Source organism: Miscanthus floridulus, chromosome 17, assembly GCF_019320115.1.
Source record: "Miscanthus floridulus cultivar M001 chromosome 17, ASM1932011v1, whole genome shotgun sequence".
NCBI classification, from domain to species: domain Eukaryota; kingdom Viridiplantae; phylum Streptophyta; class Magnoliopsida; order Poales; family Poaceae; genus Miscanthus; species Miscanthus floridulus.
Window position 1 is genome coordinate 88,776,437 of NC_089596.1, and position 9,383 is coordinate 88,785,819.

Sequence of the window (9,383 nt, forward strand, 5' to 3'; positions counted from 1 at the left end):
TGGGCTTGTACGTGATTGCTTTATTTTTGAATTAACTAACACTTAGCCCGTACGCAATTGCTTTGTTTCAGACCTGTACGTGATTGCTTTGGACGAGTTGGTGCGTCCGTTTAAATACTTTATAAGGCAGATTTGCTTCACGAAATTATGGTATATTTCTTTCACCTCCCTTTTACTCTCCCCTACATCACGGAAAACCTACATAGCATCGTCATAAAGTGTACAAATTTTATTGCCCAAGCCATGTACAAATTTTATTGCCCAAGCCTAAGAGTTCTATATAACTTTGTATATCTGCATATTTGATATTATACATTTACTAGCAAAATGGTCCATGCGTTGCAACAGGAATAGTTTTCGATAAATCAAACTAACATAAATTTAACATGAGAAAATGCATTTAATAAAATCCAATGTACTACAAAACATCAAATTATTACGTCGCATAGTATGAGCGAGAAAAGAATGCCAGCTGATGGCTTGAATTCACCAGTAATGATTCTTCAGATTTCTAAAAAAGGTATTGATTCTTCGTCTGATATGAAGCTTTGGTATACATAAGGGCGTCCCCAACAGCTAGCTATTTAGAGCCTGTTTGGCAGGGCTCCGGCTCCTCTGAAAATGGCTCCGGCTCTGGCTCCTCTGAAGGAGCAGCTTCTCTGGAGGAGCTGAAGCCGTTCTGAAAAACGTTTGGTAAAACAACTCCTCCTATTTTTTTTGAATGGATGAAAGATGGTAAATGTCTATAATACCCCTACCTATTGTTTTACTATGGTGTAGATCTAGTTAAATCCAACGTTCAAAAATTAGTTTTACTATTTTTTGATATTTATGTGATTTATTACGTATTTTACAAGTATCAGGTGATTTGGTCAACTTCAGGAGAAAGCTAACAGTTGCTTTCTCATTGGAAACCGTCTATTTCTAAATTATTGGAGCTATTCTTTATTTTCTTTCTCTCTTGTAGTTTTACATTAGGAACCCTACCTTTTCTCCTATTCTTGCTAGCAGCTCCTCTTTCTTTACTACATGCACAGCAGGCACAGCATGCGCATGCACCAAAATTGGCCGGCCTCGCTGTGACCGACGCTCGAACTAGCGGAGGACCACCGCGTCCTTTCGTGCCCTGACGAAGGAGGAGCCTGGGGAAGCTCGTCCTTCGTCAGGCTCCTCCTTCGTTAGGGCACGAAAAATGGGCCGTTGTTAGTTACGAGAGGCCATACCCAACAAAGACAGTTTTCACATTCACGTTGTTAGTTACGAGAGGCCATACCCAAAAAAATGGGAAAATTTTTTAGCTCTTTAGTAGCACTAGCAAATATGTCCGTGCATTGCAACGAAAAAAACTATCTAATGTTGAGGTAAAACAAGTCTTGCTAGAATTTTTTTTTCTTTAGTCATAAGGCACAAAGATGTACTCATAATGATATCATAACTTTAACTTTATAGTATCCATGTGTTGGTAGATATGGAGTTTGGTGACTCTTTTGAAGGACTCATAAAAATTTGTCGAACCGAATTTTCTTTGGTTATTGCGGTTCCTCAATATCAGGAACCAAATTTTTCGTTCCTAGTTCTTTTGGTTTTGGTTAATTATGTTCAGGCCTACAAACTTGTATAGACGTGTTTTGTCTTAGAATAAGACTCTAGACAATGATTGCATCATCAATTTCATTTCATTTTGAATCAAACTCTCTACCATGCATGGATGTGGATGTCTCTAACATGGACATTAGATATATTAATATTATATATATAATATGCATGGTTTTACACTTCTTTTGTCCCGTAAACTCAAAGGTGTTAACTACTCGTTGATTAGAATTTTTTTATTATAGATCATATAAAACAAGTGGTGCGGTGCGGTTACATTTGTATCATTTATCTATTTATTATAATTTATATGATTTTCTATTATTTATTTATTTATATATAATATATATATGGGATCTGGGTACTATCCCTGGCTGCTTATATGGGATCTGGGTACGATCCTGGCTAGGCTTGTATTTTTACTTTTTTTCCACAAGTGTACGAGTAGGCTTGTATTTTTTCTGTTTTCTTTTGACAGGTGCGGACGGTTTCCTCGCTGAACAGAAAAGAAACTAAACAAAAAAAATTTGCCCTTCTTTCCTTTTTATTAGATTTCTATTCTTATATTTTTGTATTTGGATTAAGATTCTTATTCCGGTTACTTGGAGTTGGAGAGATCTAATTGTATTAAGATTCCTAGTTGTCCATATTATTATATTTTTTCTATTTGGATTAAGATTTATATTCACCCGAAATCAGAGAGATATAATTGGATTAAGATTCCTAGTTATATAGAGAGAAGAGCTATAGGCGATTTTTCATGTTCACAAAGGTAATTAAGGGATGGCAAAGTTAGTCAAGGAATGGCCAAACCAAAAAATGGGTGGATAGAAATTTTGCCACTTTATTATTAGGTATAGATTAAGTATATATATAGATATAGATTAGGTGACCGATATATGTGGGTTTTTTTTTGACATAGTAACAAGTGGAACTTGGGATGTCAATCGTTATCCTTTTTTTTTTGGATAAGTTGTTATCTGGCATCGCAGCTACCACACAGCTTTAGGGCATTTCATGTGGCTAGGGCACGTGCACACCTCGTGTGCACGCACTCTAAGAGCACTTTGGATATGTACCTAGCCTAGACAACTAGCCTAGGCAGCAAATCCAAATTCCAACCCATGTCTCTAAAATAGGAGCAAATCCAAATTCCAACCAATTTCTCCAAAATTGGATGTCTTCCAACCCATGTATCTAAAATTGGATGTCTAATTAAGAGTGCCGCTTGCTCAAGCAACAGGTCCCAAAAAATAAGAGAAGGGTGTTAAGTTACTATTGATCATGACCAAGATGTCAATATTATGGATAACGATTTCGCAAAGTCCATGTTTTAGGTGACAATTTTGCAAAGCTCAGAGTTTGAAACGGCAATAACCCATATCTATAAAAACATCGGCTCATTTGATCAAACTCATTCAATCTTTAGAGGTAACTAGGTTTGTGCCCGTGCGTTGCTACGGGATAGTTAAACTTTCGTACTAAAAACATACGGATCGTATGATAAGATAACAATACTGTGAAATTAAATACCGATGTTAAAGTGACATTTAATTCAAAAAATAAAGTTTGTGAAATTAACATAGTCACGTAGAGCGCAGCGTCGCAGGCTCACAAACTCTATTGTATAGACCTTCTCGTGATGCGGCTAATATAATGTTTTATATCGGCAGGAACAAATCTCCGATATCCATTTCTTTTATGCGCTAATAAATCAACGAATAAGTTATGCCGCGAGTCTTGAAAAATCTCACAAAATCTTTAAAACAAAGTATGTTATACCCACCATATAAATATGTGTGGCTTTAGGACTATTCTACGCAGACATATACAGTAGAATAAGGAATCCACTTGAATGTCTATGGCAAGATTCACCATCAGTAATATATAGAAATAGTTAAATCATAGGTATTATTATTGCGAGTGACGGTGACTCTGAGTTAGTTACCCATCTATATCATCTGCAATATTTTTTTCACGGATGGATTTTTATTTGAAGATATCCTCGTTCCATCTAGGACTATGTACATTCACTGCTGCCATGTACTGCAAGTTAAATCTAAGAGTTTGCCTCGCATACATCAGCATTGGTGTGTCTTTATACCACTTTTCAATAGGTCTAGTGTCAATCATGATAAACGTCTTCTTCTGATGGTCGAAAACATAAAGCATATATTTTTGAATGTGTAGCCATGGCAAAAGAAACTGTAAACATAGTAGCGATTAGAATAATATATAGGAAACAAGTAATAAAAACAGGAGCAAGCGACTTACGTATATGCACTGTGGTAAGTTGTTGTCGATGTTTGACCACTGATAGCCTACCACGGGGGTCCTCGGGGCAGTATGTTTGGGCTTCAGCGTATGCGAAACTCGACGGTTAACGCAAGAGATAGTCGATTTATCCTGGTTCGGACCCTCGATCTTGGATCGAGTAATAGCCCTACGTCCAATCGGCGTTAGCCTTTGCGTTGGATTGATTGTAAAGTGTTGTGTTGTACAATTGTTCTCCGAACTCCCGATCCAACGAGCCCTGCCCTCCTTTATATAGTCAGGAGGCCAGAGTCCTAGTCGGTTTACAATGAGAATTTCTAGTAGGATTACAGAATAATACTGCTACTAAGATTACAGGGGAAGAATCCTAGTTAGACTAGATCTTCTCCCTTCCTTGCGGGGTATCCCGTGGGTCCCGCACCGACAAGCCCCCGATCACGTCATGGTTGAGTTCTAGAAGCCTCGTCTTGTTCCTTCAAGTCTTGTCGAGTAGGAACAAGCGTTGTCCGAGTGCTTTCTTGAGCGAAACCGTGTAGCGCTTCATGAGATCTTCGTGTGGTGTGTACCTTTTTGAAGAAAAAAGTACTCCCATTTGGATGTAGCCCACAAGCCTCTTGCTATTTGGCACAAGGAGCTTGAGGGTCTTTTCTTGAAATCGCCCTGATTCTTCGTCAAAGGGCTTCCGAGCATATACCCGGGTTCTTTGTCGAAAAGAGCTCGGATATAGCTATGTCCGGGTTCTTTTTATCGAAAAGAGCTCATATATCCGAGTTCTTTTTGTCGTGTGGCCTTGAAGTTGTCTGTCTTGAAGAAGTCTTCTGAGTGATGTGCGCTTTTTTGAAGGTTGTCTTGAAGTAGTCCTCTTGGTGACGTGCGCTTTTTGAAGGAAAAAGTGCACTCACTAAGTGTAGCCCCCTGAGCCTCTTGCTATTTAGAACAAAAAGTTGGAGGGTCTTGAATCTGAGTTGTTCGAAAGAACTGAAAACCTCTTCTGTTGCAGCCCTCGAGCATATATCCAGGTTGTTTTATTCAGGAAGAACTCGGATGCAGGGTCTTGGTATATTCTCTGGTAGTCTGCTGTTGTTAGATGTAGTTGTATGGTGGTGGTTGAGTGTAAATATTATTTGTTCACGAGTTGTACAGTGTTGGTATATCCTTTTGAATATGCTTGTCCTTGAGTACTGTTCCTTCACGCCTGAGTCCTCTTTCATTGAATTCTGTCTTTTTACTGTGTCCTTTGTTAGGCTTGTTTCGTTGGTGCTCCTGGTCCATGTGCACAGCTCCTTCGGTCTATAAATACCCTCCTGGAGTACTGTTTTGATTCATTGGGCATTTTGTTGCTTGTTCTGAAGTCTCTGTAGTCATAAATATGGTAGTTTGTGAAGTAGAGCAGCCCCCAGGCGTATTTTGCAGTTCTTGTGTGTCTTGCCGTAGCTGGAGGGAGTCTTGTGATAGGGATTAGAGGTAGGCTAATCCCACAGCAGCATTGTACTTGGAAGTACGTGGCGGTAGTTGGAGGGAGTCTTATGATATGGGATACGATCCTTCATCTAGCAGTTCTGGGTTGATCCACGTCGCTTGCCCTGAGACTGTCCAGTGCAGATCAGCATCATATCCAACATCACATCGAACTTGGGTAGATAGATGCCTGCCGGCCTTCTTTGCTCCATGTTGTCCCACCGTGCTACTGATTTCCGCTTTGGATGCATTACATCCGTCCTTTGAAGAAAACAGTGTAGCTGAGGGCGGTTTGTCCTTTCGAGTAGCAATTTGGAACACGTAATCATTCCAGAGCCCAGCCATGTCCGAGTTCCTCTTTGCTACTTTGCTTTTCATGGTACCAAGTTCGTTGGGTCTTGTAAGATGTGTAATCTTCTATTTTTGAAACCAGTTTTAATGGAAAGAATCTTATCTTCTGAGTTGTAATTCTTTATTTTCCTGATGTCCTGGTTGTTGATGAGATTTCCGAGTTCTTTCTATAAGTACCGGGTTGTTGTGCTCCTTGTGAGATAACCCTTCTTTGCTTTATTGTTGATGAGTTCTTTTTGTGGTAATATGATAACTCCGCCATGGTGCTGGATGGATAAGTCTGAAATTTGCCCGTTGAACTGTACCGTTGTGTGGATTCGAGCCGTCCATCATTTTAGCTGTGTCGGTAAATGGACCGTTGCGTCCTCATGCCAAGTTAACATGGGCCTGGTAGGGCGCGTTTTTATCGGTGTCAAATCTATTTAAAGGCATTTCTCCTCCTTTTCTTTGGTACCCTGCCTTTGACTTGAAACCCTAGCCTTCGTAACTCCGCTATAGCCATTGCCGCCGTCATCTGAGCGCTGTCGTCCGAGCCTTCTCTTTCCCTAGTGCCTTTTTGCTTCCGCTAGTACATGGGTAGGAAGAAAGCCGCGAGCAAGTCCCAGGCAGCCTTTGTGGATGAGGAATCATCACTTTCTGTGATCGAGAACCAAGAGTTCATGGCCATGAGAGCTGCCCAGAAGGTTTGGCCGGCTTCGACAACGACTGAAAACCAGCTTCGTGAGCTGGACTTTGCTCCAGGCCCTGGTGAGATCATTCTCTTCGTTTCCTTTATTCGTGCTAGACTTTGTCTCCTGGCTTCTGCTTTTCTTCATCAGTTTCTCGACTATTTTGGGATTAGCCTGAATCACCTTGCCCCCAATGTTGTCCTTCATCTTTCCGTTTTCGTTCATCTTTGTGAAACCTTCCTTGGAATTCCTCCTTCTCTTTCCCTCTTTCGCTACTTTTTCTACCTGAAGCCACAACCCCACTGCGATGACACCAATGTTCTTGGTGGCTGCGGGATCCAGTTTCGCCAGGGTCTTAAGAGCAAATTTTTTGACTATGACCTAGTTGATTCTGTAAGGGATTGGCGTGCTGACTGGTTCTATGCTGCCAACTTGATTCCTCCTCTTTCTGTTCACTCCGGATCTGGTCCCTTGGTTAATGACCGATGGGAAAAGAACCCTGTGATGACTGCTGAGCTCTAGACGATTAAGCCTTTTCTCGAGAGGATTTGCACTCTAAAATAGAAAGGCTTGATCGAGTTCGGTATTATTTCAAGTTTTCTTCATCGCCTAGTTCAACCTTTGAAGGAGCGCGAACATTATGGTTTCGAGTACTCTGGGCGGAGGACCCTTCTCGTATGGTCCCTGCCCTTGAGTTGACCGACGAGGAGGTGCTCGAGCGTCTCCAGAAGATACTAAAAGGAGTAAGCGTTGTTCCGCTTGCTGTACTTGAGTACATCGCTAAGAACCCACCCCCTGCTGTGAGTTGTTTTTTTCTTTATGCGAGTACTCTTGATTCTCTTTCGTTGTATCCACTTTTGCTTAATCTTCCTTGTCTTGTTGTTTTACTCTTTTATAGGTATTGGGGCGTAATTTTGCTGATCCAATTCCCCTTGATGATCTCCCTGCAACTGTGGAGGCTAGGGGTAGTCTTGCTGGGGCATCCTTGACCAGTAAGTCTCAAACTACCATGATGCTTTCTGGTGTTTCTTCCACATTTTCTGATGTATATGAAGAGTATATTCCTTGTCCAGTTCCTCGAGCTCCTCGTACTTTCGAAAAGAGGGGGCGAGCGGATAGTTCTTCTGCTCCATCTGCTGCCAAGAAGTCTCGCCAGTCGAGTACTTGTCTAGGTACTCCAGTTGTAGCTAGCATGCTCTTAGGTGAGCATATTAATACGCTCTGTCCCTTTGCTGTTTGTTTTTTTATCTTTGATCGAGTACTTTTGTCATTTTTTCAGCTGGCGCTATGGTGGCCTTGGTCGAGAGTGAGGAGGAAGAGGATGATGATGCTCCCCTCGTTACTCATCAGTGAGTTCTTTTCTTGTTTTCCTTTTGTTGAAACCCTCTTCTTGTTTTGACTTTGGTCTTGTTCTCTCGTAGTAGGCGGTCATTTGGTTTGAGTTCTTTGGGGGCTCCAGCACCTGCCGCGCCGCTCCTATCGCAGGGTGGTTTGAGTTCTTCTGGGGCTCCAGTACATGCCGCGTCGCTCGTGTCGTAGGGTGGTAGTGACGTTTTTGCTGTTGTGGTTCCCCCTGTGAGGTCTTCTTTTGGTTTTATGAAGAAGAAGATAGTTGAGTGAGTGCATTCTGGTTTTATTTCTTTGCTTATGTTCCCCTTTTTTCTTATTCTTTTTTATGAGTTTCCTTGTCAACTTTCAGGTCTTCGTCTTCCCTGAGCCTCCAGTTGACTTCTTGTCAAACCTCTGGTGCGCCCTTACGTACCGAGTCTCAGGACTCAGAATGCACGATCACCGAGGTGGCTGTGAGGGGGATGGAGTCCGCAGCTACTGATTTGCTGGCTCTCGAGGTGACCGTGGCCATTGCTGTGGGTTCATCTGAGGGATTGGCCATGGCTTCCTAGGAAATTGCCCTGGTCGTGCCTTCTTCATCTCTGTCGGCTTCTCCTTCTCCTCTTCTTGCCTCTGGTGGTCCGTCTTTGGCTGATGATGTGGTGCAGTAGTTTGATGCCACTCACCGATTGTCGGAGCTAACCGCCTAGGGAAGCTTGTCGACCCTTGTGACTTCTTTTAGGGAAAGGCTCCAGGTAAGTTTTTTTGAACTTCTTTCTTTGGGTGTTCGTTTTTCTCCTGTCCTTATTTCTTGTTTTTCTCTCTTTCTTTTTTGCTCAGTCTTTTTTTCATGATCATACCAGCTTCTTTTTCTCATCTAAAAACGAGAAAAAGTTGTCTTCTGAGGTGAGTACCCTAAAGGCAGAGCTTGACCTCTGTCGGGCCGAGTTGGAGACTAAGCGCCAGACGCATCAAAATGAGGAGAAGGCTCTCCGTGCCCGGGTAGTTGAGGTGGAAAAGCAGAGGGATGCAGCTACCCAGGAGGCCTCAAAAAATGTGGAGGCCATGAAGAAAGAGTGCCACGGTATCGTGAGTTCTTTTTCGCTTCCCTTTGTATTCCAATTTGCCTTTCTGCTGACTTGTCTTTTGTTGCTTGGTCTAGCTCTCTGAGTTGAAAAGAAGAAGCTCTCAGAGGGCATCGAGGAGATGAAGACACTTGTTCGCACTAACCATAATAAGGCTGAGGAGGTAATTACTCGAGCTGAAGAAGAACTTGCACTAGCTAAGTTGATTAGGCGTGGAGCTGACAGAGATCTTGTGCGCTCAAGCATGTTTTCAGCTCTTTTGCTCTCGGCCGGTATGCTCAGGCGTCTTTTCAGCCATTTTGCTTTTTGTTTTGGGTGTTAGCTTGTTAGCTACCCTCATTGGCAGGTTCAAGCATGTTTTCAGCTCTTTTGCTCTCGGCCGGTATGCTTAGGCGTCTTTTCAGCAATTTTGCTTTTTGTTTCGGGTGTTAGCTTGTTAGCTACCCTCATCGGCAGGCTCAAGCATATTTTCAGCTCTTTTGCTCTCGGCTGGTATGCTCAGGCATCTTTTCAGCCATTTTGCTTTTTTGTTCTCATTGGAAACAACTCGGGGAAAGCCATAATGAGACATATGTTTGTCGAGAAAGAACCATCTTTATTGATCATGAATATTGATATGTCACAA

The 9,383-nt window shown here is 42.1% G+C and overlaps 1 pseudogene; it reads right to left on the bottom strand.

Annotated features, from left to right (window-relative positions):
• Window positions 1–3,213: 3,213 nt before the first annotated feature.
• On the bottom strand, window positions 3,214–5,670 carry LOC136515939 (uncharacterized; annotated as a pseudogene).
• Between the last annotated feature and the right edge of the window lie 3,713 nt (window positions 5,671–9,383).